General features: G+C 40.5%; 1 protein-coding gene across 10 annotated transcripts in view; it reads left to right on the forward strand.

Annotated features, from left to right (window-relative positions):
• MTA3 (metastasis associated 1 family member 3) overlaps nucleotides 1-15315 on the forward strand; it is a 267138-nt gene that overhangs the window by 172402 nt on the left and 79421 nt on the right. The gene's annotated exons all lie outside the window — the stretch shown is intronic.

A 15315-nucleotide genomic window follows, 5' to 3' on the forward strand; every position in this document is an offset into this window, starting at 1 on the left:
AGCTTTGGTGAGGTTATTTGACCAGTATTCATTACATATAACAAAAATTTCAATATTGTTTTCTAATGAAACGGAATACAATTTATGTTTTTAACTTTCTCATTATAATGCCAATTTGAAATGCTTTTCATAAAATATTTATTTTGGTGATATAAGAACTCATAGAGGAATGCACATCAGATTTGTTTTTTATGCTTTCTTTTTTAAAAAATTTAATCTATTTTAAAAAAAATAAAGACAGGGTCTTACTAGATTGTTGCCCTGGCTGGTCTTGAACTCCTCCTGGCTTCAAGCAGTCCTCTGCCTTGACGTCCCAAAGTGCTGAGATTACTGGTGTGAGCCACTGCTCCTAGCCTTGCTTCTTACGCATTCTGTGTACTTCTGTACAATTATAGATTGTGACTAAAGCTGTGGAACCCCTTGCCTTTTCCTTTCTCAAAGACTAGAATCGTTTATAGAAGAAAGTTTTGTTTTCTCCATTGGGACATTTATATTTTACCCCAAATTTTAGGATCTCCAAAATGGGTTTGTATTTTAGTTGTTTAGAGCTTTAAGAATATTTTATTAGAGAAGCAAGAGTACAGATATCATGTTTGCAAGAACTTTAAAAATCAGATACTTCAATTTGGAAGGCTGAGGCTGCTGGATTGCTTGAGCTCAGGAGTTTGATACCAGGGTGGGCAACATAGTGAAACCCCCATCTCTACAAAAAAATACAAAAATTAGCTGGGTGTGGTGGCATGCATCTGTCGTCCCAGCTACTTGGGAGGCTGAGTTGGGGAGATTGCTTGAGCCTGGAGGGGAGAGGTTGCAGTGAGCTGAGATCATGTTCATGCCACTTGCCCTCTAGCCTGGGTGACAGAGTGAAACCCTGTCTCAAAAAAAAAAAAAAAAAAAAAAACTAGATATTTATGTGAACCAGAACTATGTGGAATCTAATCACTACCTGTATATGTTTTTCCTGGTGAAAGTGATTTTTGCTCAATTTCAAAATTAATGTATATCTGTTATGAAAAATTGAAAAATAATACAGCAGCAGCCAAAAAAAGCTTTGTTTTCATTACCCAGAGTAGAATGTTCTTACTGTTTTGTTTTCTTTAAGCCCTTTTTTATGCATTATACATCATAATAGCAAATTATAGAATAGTATAGAGGATAATGTAATAAAATTCCACATAAGGCCACCTAAAGCAAATGTTAATATTTTAGTTCTTCAGATTAAAAAACTTTTTTTCAACCATTATAGTTAATGTTGAAGTCTCTAATATTCCCTTCTTTTTTTTTTTTTTTTTTTTTTTTTTTGAGACAGAGTCTTGCTCTGTCGCCCAGGCTGGAGTGCAGTGGCCGGATCTCGGCTCACTGCAAGCTCCGCCTCCTGGGTTTACGCCATTCTCCTGCCTCAGCCTCCCGAGTAGATGGGACCACAGGCGCCCGACACCTCGCCCGGCTAGTTTTTTGTATTTTTTAGTAGAGACGGGGTTTCACCATGTTAGCCAGGATGGTCTCCATCTCCTGACCTCGTGATCTGCCCGCCTCGGCCTCCCAAAGTTCTGGGATCTAATATTCCCTTCTGAGTCCTACTTCCCTTTACCTCTGCCTCCATTCAAGAGCCAGCCACTATAACAGATCTGCTATGTATGTAGTCTGTGTTTTTATAGTTCTATTGTGTATTTATCCAAAACAACATAAATATTCTTTTGCTTATGCTTAAATTTATTGTGTAACACTTGCCATTTGCCCATTATTGAGATCTAGCGATGTTAATAAATATAAACACAATTTATTCATTTTAACTGCTTTGTATTATTTCTAATATTCTTTCATATAATACTACACAACATTATTTATGTATTCTGTTACCAGTGAACATCTGGAGTGCTTTCAAAACATTTTTCTTTTGCTGTGTTACTCATAATGCTATGTTGAAAATTTCACACATATCCCTTTGTGAGCATGTGTGTGAGTTTTTAGACTATAACTAGAATTATATTTATATATATGCATTTATATATTTCTTGTGTCCTGTTTTTTCTAATGGGTTTAAAGTTTTCTTCATATTTAGGACTGTAAATCTATATAGAGTTTAATTTTGTGAATAGAGTGAGGTAGGGATCTAATTTTTCCCATATATTAAATTAATTGTCCCAATACCATTTATTGAATTTGTTTCTTCATGATTTGTAATGCCCCTTTATCATATTTCAAGTTCCTAGATACACTTAGGCCTGTTTATAGACTTTTAATCTATTCTCTTTTGTTTTGTTGATCTATTTTTCCTTGTGCAAGCACCACATTTTAGTACATTTTGATAATTAAGTCTTATGTGAACTTTCTTTTTAACTCTGTTTTAAATGACCTCCACTGCCCCCATATTTTCCCTAACTATATGATATAAATCCTTTTTTTTTTTTTTTTTTTTTTTTGGAGACAGAATCTCGCCCTGTTGCCCAGGCTGGAGTGCAGTAGTGAGATCTCAGCTCACTGCAACCTCCGCTTCCCGGGTTCAAGTGATTCTCCTGCCTCAGCCTCCCAAGTAGCTGAGATTACAGGCGCACGTCACCACGCCTGGCTAATTTTTGTATTTTTAGTAGAGATGGGGTTTCACCATGTTGGTCAGGCTGGTCTAGAAATCCTGACCTTGTGATCCGCCCACCTTGGCCTCCCAGAGAGCTGGGATTATGGGCGTGAGCCACTGCGCCGGGCCGGATATAAATACCTTTTTAAAAATCATTGTAAGAACTTAGTTTTTTACTAATGTTGCATGATCTTTTATAGGTAAACTATTATTTATGTAACCAGTCCCTTGTAGTTTAACACTATTCTTATGAGGTACTGCTTCTCAGATTATAACTGGGGATGTGGTCCCTGCTTGAGTGCCAGTGGGAAAGCTTGTTCCTGAGATGGTGGAGAGTTCTCATGGCAGGTGGGCTGACTTGCCTGAGGTACAGAGGGCCTGTGTGGGCTCTTGGCTCACAGCTGCAGCAGCTCTCTGCTTCCCACTGCTGGTGAGTGTGCAGGACAGCAGGTGAATTTCTTTTGGGAGAGGGCAGTTTTAGAGGTTTGAGATTTGTTGTCAGTGAAGGTGATATTTTAAAAAAGCATTTTAAAGAGGATTCTACCTATGTACCTTAATTCGTTTAAACATCATTTTATGGCCAAGTACACTGGCTTATACCTGTAATCTCAATACTCTGGGAGGCTGAGGTGGGATGATCACTTGAGGCCAGGCGTTCGAGACAGGCCTAGGCAACATGACCAGACTCTGTCTCTACAAAACAAAACAAAACAAAACAAATTAGCCAGGCATGGTGGTGACTGCTTGTAGTTCCAACTATTCATGAGGCTGAGGTGGAGGGATCCCTTGAGCCCAGAAGGGAGCTTGAGGCTGCAGTGAGCTATGATCATCCCAATCTGGGCAACAGAGTAAGACTCTGTTTCATAAGTAATCATTTTATGTGTATTTTCTGCAATACTTGCCTCTTATGCTCCTTCTAGGAAGTTACCTTCATACCCTTCAATATTTTTTATCTCTCCTGTTTTGTTTCCATTCTGAAGCTTAGTAATTTTGAGGTCTCGTTACTTTTGTATCACGTATATTCTTTCTAGTTATTTATGACTGTAATTATTTTCTAAAGCAGAATTAGGCTCAGAGGCTGAGGACGTGGTGTTTTGTCATGTTTGTATAGCTGGTTTCTGAGAGAGGGTTTGGATCTGCACTTGATTCCTCCTGAGTGGTTATCTCTCCTCTATCAGATTACCTCTTCTATCCACCCTTTCACCTCATTTTTGTTAGAATGACTTGGATTTAAGTGTCATTATTGTCTTTCTTTAAGGTGGCACTGAAGATGTGTTCTTTTGTTTGCAACGTTTAAATACCGTGGTTTCCTCCTCATACTGCTCTAGGTTCAGCTTTACTTAGACTCTAAGATCCTGAGGCATTTATAAAAATGAGTAGTATGGTTAAAAATTAATTATTAGTATGTTGATAATGAGCTTTGCAGATTGTTTCCCAAAAAAAAACATTTGAAAGGTTCATAGGTTGTTTTGTACCGTTAAATGAAAATGGATTCATCATTCAGTTGAATTTGGGGAGTCAAAATCTTTCCTTTGAGTATTTATGGTCCTGGTCCCCACCCCAACCTTTTTTTTTTTGGAGACAGAGTTTTGCTCTGTTGCCCAGGCTGGAGTGGAGTGCAGTGGCATGATCTTGGCTCACTGCAACCTCTGCTTCCTGGGTTCAAGTGTTTCTCCTGCCTCAGTCTCCTGCCTCAGCCAGTAGCTGAGATTACAGGTGCCTGCCACCACTCCCGACTAATTATGGTCGTATTCTGATCGCTTTAGCACCTTTTTCTATTAGGTGATTAAACCATGGATCTGAAGGCCTCCTTCAGAGGCCTGCAGAGAGGGCAGGGTTGTGGAACTGCTGAAACCTGATAGCCCTTCCTAAGTGATTTTCTTTGTGACTTTTCTTCTGAGGACTTCGATAGGCTATCAGCATTCCTAATCTGACATCGATTTATCCAAAACAATTTATGCTGCTTGTCAAATCACCAATAATGTATTGGGAGCAGGTAATTAAACTGCTTGCACATCAGTAATTCTCACTTCCTCATTTTGAAATCTGTTATGAATATAGTTGAACTGTGAATTTCAAACACTGCTAATCTAAAATATGTAAGATTCATAATTGTTAAAAACATTAAAGCCATGGGGCTTTATAGATTTCACTCGTTTTGTTAAAATATGAGATGTATTTTATACGGTATACAAAGAAGAATATCGGGCCAGGCATGGTGGCTCACACCTGTAATCCCAGCACTTCGGGAGGCCGAGGTAGGTGGGTCAGCGGAGGTCAGGAGTTTGAGACCAGCCTGGTCAACATGGTGAAACCCCATCTCTATAAAAATACAAAAGTTAGCTGGATGTGGTGGCACGCGCCTGTAGTCCCAGCTACTCGGGAGGCTAAGGCAGGAGAATCGCTTGAACCAGGGAGGTGGAGGTTGCAGTGATTCGAGATTGTGCCCCTGCACTCTAGCCTGGGCGACAGAGCAAGACTCCTCTCAAAAAGAAAAAGTAGGTTTACAGTACTTACATTGATCCCTTCCACCGTCACCCCCATGGGAACAAAATTTCTTAGAACCAAGGAAATCCTGAATTGATTAGTAAGTGGCAGTGAGTTAGTCGATAGAAGTTCCAGTCTCTGACTCCCTGTTTGGTGGTGTTGGCCAGAGCAAGGTCTGCACCCCCCTAGCTTGAAGAGCAGAATTTCACGAGCATTGTGTGGGAGCTATTACTGGAACGAAGCCTTAGACCTGGCAGAGTGGAGGTACTGGTTCATCACTTTCGCCTGGATTTTGAAGACTAAATAATTTGGGGGAGGAGGGGTAAGAATAAAAGAAAAAAGAAGTTTTTGAGTTAGTTTGGAGCTTGATACACCTTCTAGGGAAGACTGTTTTACAGGTGATGAGCCCAAGGGACAAAACAATAAATTGTATAAAGACTCACATTTAATTGGTGACAGAATCAGGACTAGAAATTTAGGTTGCCTGATGCCAGGTCTGTCTGGTTCCGAGAAAGGCCAAGCTGTGTTGATTTAGGAGGGAGTAAATTGCATCCTGGAACACCTCTGATTTCCGTGTTATATCTGATCTTTTAAAAGTGTAACTATTGGCTGGGCACGGTGGCTCAAGCCTGTAATCCCAGCACTTTGGGAGGCCGAGGCAGGCGGATCACGAGATCAGGAGATCGAGACCATCCTGGTTAACATGGTGAAACCCCGTCTCTACTAAAAATACAAAAAATTAGCCGGGTGCGGTGGCGGGCGCCTGTAGTGCCAGCTACTCGGGAGGCTGAGGCAGGAGAATCGCTTGAACCCGGGAGGGGGAGGTTGCAGTGAGCCAAGATCGCGCCATTGCACTCCAGCCTGGGCGACAGCGAGACTCCATCTCAAAACAACAAAACAAAACAAAGTGTAACTGTTATTTTATTTTGCTGTCTCCTACCTTATATCCTTTTAGTGGCTTTTAATTGCATGTAGGGTAAAAACTTAGATCGTTACTGTTACTATAGTCAACAAAACTATTGAGTTTTGCCTGGCCTCTGTCTATAGCCCCTTTGCCCACACAGTCCTCCATCCTCTGGACTCCAGCCAGGCTGTGTCCTTCCTTTGGTTTTGTGTCTTGCCACAAGGACTCGCATGTTCAGGTCCCTTTCCCTGATGCTCTCATATCCCCACATAGTTAACTCCAAATCTTGGCTAATCCATCAGTTTAGGGCAGGTTGCTTTGTGATGTGCTCATGTAGAGAGCCAGGTCTACAATTAAAAACTCATTTTTGTGATTATTTTGTGTCTCTTTCTCTCCTTCCCATTCCCTACATACCAGCTTGTTATATCCCTTAGTGTGGTTACTGCATGTTTTTCCTCACCATTGAATTTCCAGCACCAAGCATAGTGCCTGACATGTATGTCAGGTGTTCACTAAATGTTTGAGAATGAGTAAAGTAGCTTCTTTCTCTGGGACATAGGTTCTTATTGAAATAGGTCATTGCAATATGTTGTTTTCTGTTCCTTTGTTTAAGCATTTTAATGTTTTATAGAGAGCGTCTCATCACTAAGAGTGATGTATATTTGTGCATTTGAATTCTAATTTTATTATATCCAGAGCTGTACACACACAGTCTGAACACTATGAACTGTAGAAAGTTTTAAGCATACCATGCATACTGCCACACACCCCTCACCCTTTTTAAGAGATGGGGTCATGCTATGTTGCCCAGGCTAGATTTGAACTTCTGGGATCAAGCAATCGTCTTGCATCAGCCTCCCGAAGAGTAGCTAGGATTATAGGTGTGTGCCACCATGCCCAGCTGTGATGCACTTAAATTTTGTGTTATATGTATTTTACCATAATTTCTTTTTTTTTTTTTTTTTTTTGAGACGGAGTCTCGCTCTGCCGCCCAGGCTGGAGTGCAGTGGCTAGATCTCAGCTCACTGCAAGCTCCGCCTCCCGGGTTCACGCCATTCTCCTGCCTCAGCCTCCCAAGTAGCTGGGACTACAGGCGCCCGCCATCTCGCCCGGCTAGTTTTTTGTATTTTTTAGTAGAGACGGGGTTTCACCGTGTTCGCCAGGATGGTCTTGATCTCCTGACCTCGTGATCCACCCGTCTCGGCCTCCCAAAGTGCTGGGCTTACAGGCTTGAGCCACCGCGCCCGGCCTACCATAATTTCAAAACTCAATTTCATCGTTTTTAAATGTATTAAGTAGATTCACTCTGGCATTACGTAGATTCACATTGTTGGTAACTATTATCACCATACATCTCTAGAACTTTTTCATTTTCCCAAATAGAAACCTCATCCCCATTAAACTCTTAACTCTCCATCCTCTCTGCCCCCTAGCCACTACCCTTCTACTTTCTGTCTCTATGAATTTTACTGCTCTCAGTATCTTGTATAAGTTTTTCGTTACTGGCTTATTTTCACTTAGCATGTCTTCAAGGTTCATTAATGTTGTACCATGTGTCAGAATTTTCATCATTCAAAAATTGTGTGTGTGTGTGTGTGTGTGTGTATGGAGATGTGGGGAGAGAGAGAGAGAGAGAGAGAGAGTCTTACTCTGTTACTCAGCCTGGAATGCAGTGGCGTGATCATAGCTTATTGCAGCCTCAAACTCCTAGGCTCAAGTGATCTTCCTACTTCAGCCTACCAATTATTAATAGCTAGAACTACAGGCATGTGCTACCACTCCCAGCTATTAATGCTAAGTAATAATCCATTGTGTGTATATACCACATTATGTTACTTTATCGGTGGACACTTGAGTTGCCTCTATCTTTTGGCTGTCGTGAATAACCCTGCTATGAACAAGGGTGTACAAATTGAGACATTTTTGTGATTCTTTCTTTTCCCCCCTCAATCTGTAGCTCATGAATAATCCATGCAGCCCTGTGCAAGTTACTTAACCTACCTTTGTCTGAGTTTCCTCGTCAGCAGTGGTAGTAATAATACAACCTACTTGCTCTGCTTCAGGAGGGTTATGGATGGGCAGGAAGAGGGAGTGCAGCCACACTCTATGAGTTGCTGATACGTGTAACCAAGGATTCAGAACTCAATGGAACTGCAGTGACTCCTCAAAGTAGAGGCAGTTGGGGATCTTCTGGGGCTCTTTTTTGGGGGGCCCTGGATTCTGTGGAGGACTTAGAGCTCTCTACAACATTAGCTGCCCAGGTTGGCTGGAAGACAACTGACTGATTGATTCAGCAGTTTATGTACCTTCATTTTAGGTAATGTTTGCAAACATTGGGCCCTTCTGGCTCTTGAGGCCGCGTAGAGGCCCTGCCCTTACTGGGAGTGAAAGCAGGCAGTACCTCAGGGTCCTGAATAAGACCCCTGTGACCTTCCAGCCTCGGAAAAAGGCTGCCTCTGACTGAGTTCCCAGGTGACATCAACTTGAGGATGAATTGAGATAATTACTTGTAAAGTGTTCAGAGCAGTATCTGGCACGGTGTTAGAGCTCAATAAATATTAGTTGTTATTGTTGAGAAGATGACAATGATGCATTTGTCTTTTTCACCCACAGTCTTTGTTGAACCTCATTTACTTCTGATTTTATAGCTTTATTGATTGTCTGATAGGTATTTTATCATGCCGTATTTATTATTTTAGTAGATTATCAAGTTTGAATATGGTCATTAGGCTATGATTAACCAACCATACCATTTCATATAATTATTACAAGAAGTCACTGTAAAAGTGGTGAACGAAGGCTGTTAACATAATCTTTCATATAACCTTCCCCTTAAAACAAGCTATGATTTTTTTCAATAAAAATTTTACCATCAAGAATAACTTAGAAAAAACGGTTTATTTTTTGGATGAGGGAAAGTTGACTTAACAGTATTATTATTCTTCAGATATTAACGCTTTATAAAAATGCTAGCCATCAGTCATCAATCATGTACTTCATTCTGTTTGTTTGTGAGTCTTGTTTCATTTAGGGCCTGTGGGTACTGGGAATTGAGGATAGTTTAGAAGCCACAGCAGAAAATACAGACTTTTTTCCTTTTTTTTTCTTTGGGCGGGGGAGTCTCGCTCTGTCACCCAGAATGGAGTGCAGTGGTTAGTTCTTGGCTCACTGCAACTTCTGCCTTCTGGGTTCAAGTGATTCTCCTGCCTCAGCCTCCTGAGTATCTGGGATTATAAGCACCCCTGCCCCCAGCTAATTTTTGTGTTTTTAGCAGAGATGGGGTGTTCACCATGTTTGCCAGGCTGGTCTCAAACTCCTGACCTCAAAGTGATCTGCCCACGTTAGCCTCCGAAAGTGCTGGGATTACAAGCGTGAGCCACTGCGCCCGGCCAGAAAATATAAATCTTTTGATTAACATTTTAGGTATCAACTTATGTTAGAAGTCTAGACTTCAAAATGGACATAAAATTGATGGGGATCCATATAACTTTTAAAAACTCATGAAAAACTTATGATGGGTACTGTTCATGTTTCCAAGGCTATAAAATTAGAATTAGTACTAATGGACTAGCACTGCATTAAAAAATAGGAAACATGAAATTTTTCTTCCTGCTAAATACATCATTAAGGCAGTAATATTCTACATTACACACATGTCTTTTTGTTGATGATCTATTACAGATGAGTGTGGAGACGCTGCAGACTATCCTAGGAGAATTGTTTGTGTGTGTTATGGTCTATTAATCCATCTTTTCCTTTTAAATTTAAGCTTTAATGAGTTTTTTTTTTCTTTTTTGGGGTAAATACAGCCTTTTACTTTACTTTTTCTCCTACAAATTTTCTTTTTTTTTTTTTTTTTTTTTTGAGACGGAGTCTCGCGCTGTGGCCCAGGCTGGAGTGCAGTGGCGCGATCTCGGCTCACTGCAAGCTCCGCCTCCCGGGTTCACGCCATTCTCCTGCCTCAGCCTCCTGAGTAGCTGGGACTACAGGCGCCCACCACCGCGCCCGGCTAATTTTTTGTATTTTTAGTAGAGACGGGGTTTCACTGTGGTCTCGATCTCCTGACCTTGTGATCCGCCCGCCTCGGCCTCCCAAAGTGCTGGGATTACAGGCGTGAGCCACCGCGCCCGGCCTTCTCCTACAAATTTCACATGAATATAGGAAACATCAGGAAAGCACTGTAGATTTGAACTTGGGAGAAATAGAGAATTGTTTTAGCAACTTTGTCTAGGATAATTGGTGGAAAGATTTGTATTTACAAGCATGAGTTAGTGGAAGTCTTGTGGTTATAATTTCTTAAAACTGGCTGGGCATGGTGGGGCATGGCTGGACATGGTGGCTCATGCCTGTAATCCAGGCGTGAGATCAAGGCAAGTAGATCAGCTGAGGTCAGGAGTTCGAGACCAACCTGACCAACATGGTGAAACCAACATGGTGAAACCCCATCTCTGGTAAACACAAAGAATTAGCTGGGCGTGGTGGCACATGCCTGTAATCCCAGCGACTTGGGAGGCTGAGGCAGGAGAATTGCTTGAACCCAGGTAGAGGTTGCAGTGAGCTGAGATTGTGCCATTGCATGCCAGCAACAAGAGCGAAACTCCGTCTCAAAAAAAAAAAAAAACAAAGAAAAAAAAATCTTAAAACTTGGTATTTTGTGATAATACAAAAATAGTGCAAAGACTTCCTGTATTCACATCATCCAGATTCCCCAGTTGTTACCATCTTTACCACATTTCCTTTATTATTATTATTATTGTCAAAAGACACAAATTATAGAATTTAGTTTAAGCATCTAATTGGCTTTCATGTATTCTATCTATAAAGTAGAACGAGCATTCTGATGAGCTTAGCAAAGGTGGTTGGCTTTATAGACAGAAAAGGGCTGAAGAAAAGCAGAAACAGGGAACAAGAAGCAGATTGGTTATTTCAAAGTTGATTTCCTTAAAATAGAGGGGACTTCCTTATGCCTACTCAGGTAAACTGGCCCCTTCTGATTGGTTGCTGTGAATCTTGGCACTTAGCACAAGTGACTGCCTTTTAGTCTGATCTGCTGGGGCCTAGTGCAGGAGCTCAGAACAAAATAATGGCCTCCCATAAACTCAAGAACTAATAATATATATATAGTGTTAGAGTTTGAAAGTAAAATTTCAGAATAAATGTCCCTCTACTGCTAAATATTTGGGAGAGTATTTCCTAAAAATAAAAACCAAGGATATTCTCATATATTAGTTCAGTATAATAACCAGACTTAGGAAATTAACCTTGTTACAATACTATTGTCTAATCTAGAGACTTTATTCGGATTTGTTAGTTGTCCCAGTAATGTTCTTTATGGCAAAAGAAAAAAAAATTCTGGCCCAAGATCTCCTTGTGAATCACTTATGACATTTAGTTGTTGTATCTTCGTAGTCTCCTTCATTCCTGAACGACTCTTTAGTCTTTCTTTGTGTTTTACGACCATGGTATTTTGAAGAACGCAGGCCGCTTATTTTGTAGAATGTCCTTCATTGTGGGTTATGGTTATAATTTGATTTATAATTAGAATAAATTTTTGTTCTACTTAAGTCCATTTTGGTCAGTTATGTCCATCTAGGAGATTATATATTTCCCCCTAAATTTTCAAATTTGTTAACATAATTTTTATAATATTTTAAAAGTTTGCTATATTTGTAGTTACAAATAGACTTTCATTCTTGTTATCGTTTATACGTATCACATCCCCTTTTTTTTCTTGATTGTTTTGCCTGATGTTTCTTTATTAGTTATCTAAAAGAATGGAAACTTAATTTTGTTAATTTAAAAACATGGTACATATTCTATTTATTTTTACTCTTATTTTCTTCTGCTTTTCTTTAGGTTTACTCTGATATTCTTTTGCTAGCCCTTTAAAGACCTTTTTAAAATTCATTACTTTTCATGATAAACATATAAGATTGTAAATGTCCCTCTAGTTATCACCTTGGCTGTAGCATATATCTTTTAGTATGTAGTATTTTTATTATCATTTGGTTCTAAATATTTGCTATTTTGCCTTGTAATTTTTAATTTAACTTGTGAGTTAATTTAGAAGGAAGTGTGGCTCATCCACCTATTTTAATTGCCTTTGAGAATATGGTCAGAGAACATGTGTGCTACCAATTTTTTCCATGTCTTGAGATTTCCATTAGGGCCTGGAGTAGGATCCTCCCCAGTACTTTGTCCCTGGGCCTTACTGACTCTGGCAACATCAAGTTCTGATTCTTGTCACATCAGACTAGTGAAAAAGGAAACTTGCTGTTTGGCTATATTTCACCATATAGCAGTCTAGATAGTATCCTCATGATAAAGGCCAAGGTCAGTGTAGAAGCTCAACTATTACACTTTTCAGAGGGATCGTCACCTCTCCTTGCCTGTATTGGTTCTCCAGTGTCTTCACACAGTTGTTTTCATATATTTGTCTGGTTTGTGCCAAGAATCACAAGCAGGTGGCAATAACTTTTTATTACGCTCATAGTAAGTTTGGAAATGACATCTAGGGACATGGGGTCACTGTGACCTATTGTCGCCTGTAGCTTTCTTGTGATAATAATAAAAAAGAGCCAGGTATGTTGGTGTACACCTGTAATCACAGGTACATGGGAGGCTGAGGTGGGACGATCACTTAAAAGCTTGAGGCCAGGAGTTTGAGACCAGCCTGAGTCAACATAGTAAGTCCTCCTCTCTATTTAAAAAAAAAAAAAAGTAGGCCAGGTGCGGTGGCTCACGCCTGTAATCCCAGCAACTTGGGAGGCCGAGGCAGGTGGATCACTTGAGGCTATGAGTTCGAAACCAGCCTGGCTAACATGGTGAAACCCTGTCTCTACTAAAAATACAAAAAATTAGCCGGGTATGGTGGTGGGTGCCTGTAATCCCAGCTACTTAGGAGGCTGAGGCACGAGAATCTCTTGAGCCTGGGAGGTGGAGATTGCAGTGAGCTGAGATTGCGCCACTGAACTCTAGCTGGGCCACAGAGCAAGACTCCATCTCCAAAAAAAAAAAAAAAAAAAAAAGTGATCAAAAGGTACACACAAGAACATGACTCAGGGTGTCTGTTAGGTTGATTTGAGTGAATGCCAGCTAAGTCTTAGCAAGTTTGTTGGATGAGGATTTTGTTACATCTATGCATTAAAGCAAAAATTGAAAGTGGATGGCACACTTTTTTACATATAAAAAACTTTTTTTTTTTTTTTTTTTTGAGACGGAGTTTGGCCCTGTCGCCCAGGCTGGAGTGCAGTGGTGCAATCTCAGCTCACTGCAAGCTCTGCCTCCCGGGTTCAAGCGATTCTCCTGCCTCAGCCTCCCAAGTAGCTGGGATTACAGGCACACACCATCATGCCCAACTAATTTTTGTATTTTTAGCAGAAATGGTGTTTTGCCATGTTGGCCAGGCTGGGCTTGAACTCCTGCCTCAAGTGATCCACCCCCCGCTTGACCTCCCAAAGTGCTGGGATTACAAGTGTGGGCCCCTGCACCAGACCTGCATATGAAAAACTTAGTCCATATCAGTTTGAGGTTTACTCATGAGAGTTTATTATAATCTTCCTCTGCCTGGAAAAAAACCATGTGGTCGTTAATTTTTAAATAGATGTGATATTCTGAATGTTGTAATTCCTGTAGGAGGTATATATGTGAAGTTTTTGTGAAATTGTAACTGAACAAATCAATACAAATGGCCCTTGACTTAGGATGTTCAACTTAACAATTTTTGTTTTGTTTTGTTTTGTTTTTTACAATGGGTTTTTCAGGGTATTAAATGCATTTTTGACTTACGATATTTTCAACCTATGATGAGTTTGTTGGGACATAGCCGTAAGTTGCAGAGCATTTGTAGTTAGTATTGAATATAGTATATGTGTATCAGTTAGCTGTTGTCATAATACTGCATTTTACAGTATTAAAGTTGGTTCTTTAACATTTACAGTTGGGTTTTCTGGAAGCAGATTCTGATAGCAGTTTTTATGCAGGAAATTTATTAGGGATTACCGTTGGGATCAACACTTGTGGAATAAGAGGGAAGGAGGCAGGATTGGCTAGTGGGAGGAGGTGGATACAGTCCACCTCAGCCTCAGCTGACTCCAGCTAATTTGTGGCATCCCAAATCAGGGTGAAAAGCTGGTCCTTTACAGCCCTGCATTATTGGATGCAGGTTGCTCCAGGAAGGGTGGGTGGACTTTCACGATGAATTGTTCTTGAATTGAAATAATTCCAAAAAAGATCAGCAGCTGAGGACTGTCTTGTTCACAACACTTCTGGCAACTGGGTGAATTAAGTTCTTTATTCTCAAAGAGGAAAACACATCTATTACACTGCCCAAATTTCGGTGGCTTATAACAACAAGCATTAATTTCTGATACACTCATCTGCAGATTGTCTGGGATTCTGCTGAGCTAGACTGGGCTCTGATGTAGGTGCCAAGCTATAGGTTGGGTCCAGATCTGCTCCACGTATTTGTCATCCTCCATGGACAAAACTCAGTAGCACAAGGGGGCAAGGCCAAATGTGCAAACACTTGTCAAGGCTCGGTTATGTTACATATCCTAACATCCTGTTTGCCAAGCAAGTCACATGGCCAAGCCCAACCTCAGTGGAATGGAAGAATACTCTCCTGTGGAGGTGTGGGGTAGGGAGTGAATATTTGCTGAACAATAGTCCAATCTACCCATAGTGTGGTTCTGCTTAACAAAAGATGAGAATTCCACTGCCAAGATTTCCTTGTCAGTCTTTCTCCTAAAATACTGCTTTTTGTCATCTCCATCTGTTATGAATGAGATGAAATGTGACAACACCTTCACTGCTTTTTGGCAGAGAGAACAGCTTGTGCTGGGTTTCTTATGATTTTTACAATTTAGATTTGAATGGATCGTGCAATGTGTATTGGTATCTCTATTGAAAACATGGTATCTTTGCAAAGTATTTAATCTGGAGGGAAGACTTTTAGTTTAGTTTTCTTCTTCTTGTTTTTTTTTTTTTGTTTGTTTGTTTGTTTGTTTGAGACGGAGTCTCACTCTGTCACCAGGCTGGAGTGCAGTGGCCCGATCTCAGCTCATTGCAACCTCTACTTCCTGGTTTCAGGCAATTCTCCTGTCTCAGCCTCCCGAGTAGCTGGGACTACAGGCACGCGCCTTCACACCCAGCTAATTTTTGTATTTTTAGTAGACACGGGGTTTCACCATGTTGGCCAGGATGGTCTTGATCTCTTCATGATCTGCCTGCCTTGGCCTCCCAAAGTGCTGGGATTAGAGGCGTGAGCTACCACGCCTGGCCTAGTTTTCTTTTTCTTTTTTTTTTAAATATAGGCACTCAACTCTGTGCTCAGCTAATTAAAATTTTT

This window comes from Papio anubis, chromosome 14, assembly GCF_008728515.1.
Source record: "Papio anubis isolate 15944 chromosome 14, Panubis1.0, whole genome shotgun sequence".
NCBI classification, from domain to species: domain Eukaryota; kingdom Metazoa; phylum Chordata; class Mammalia; order Primates; family Cercopithecidae; genus Papio; species Papio anubis.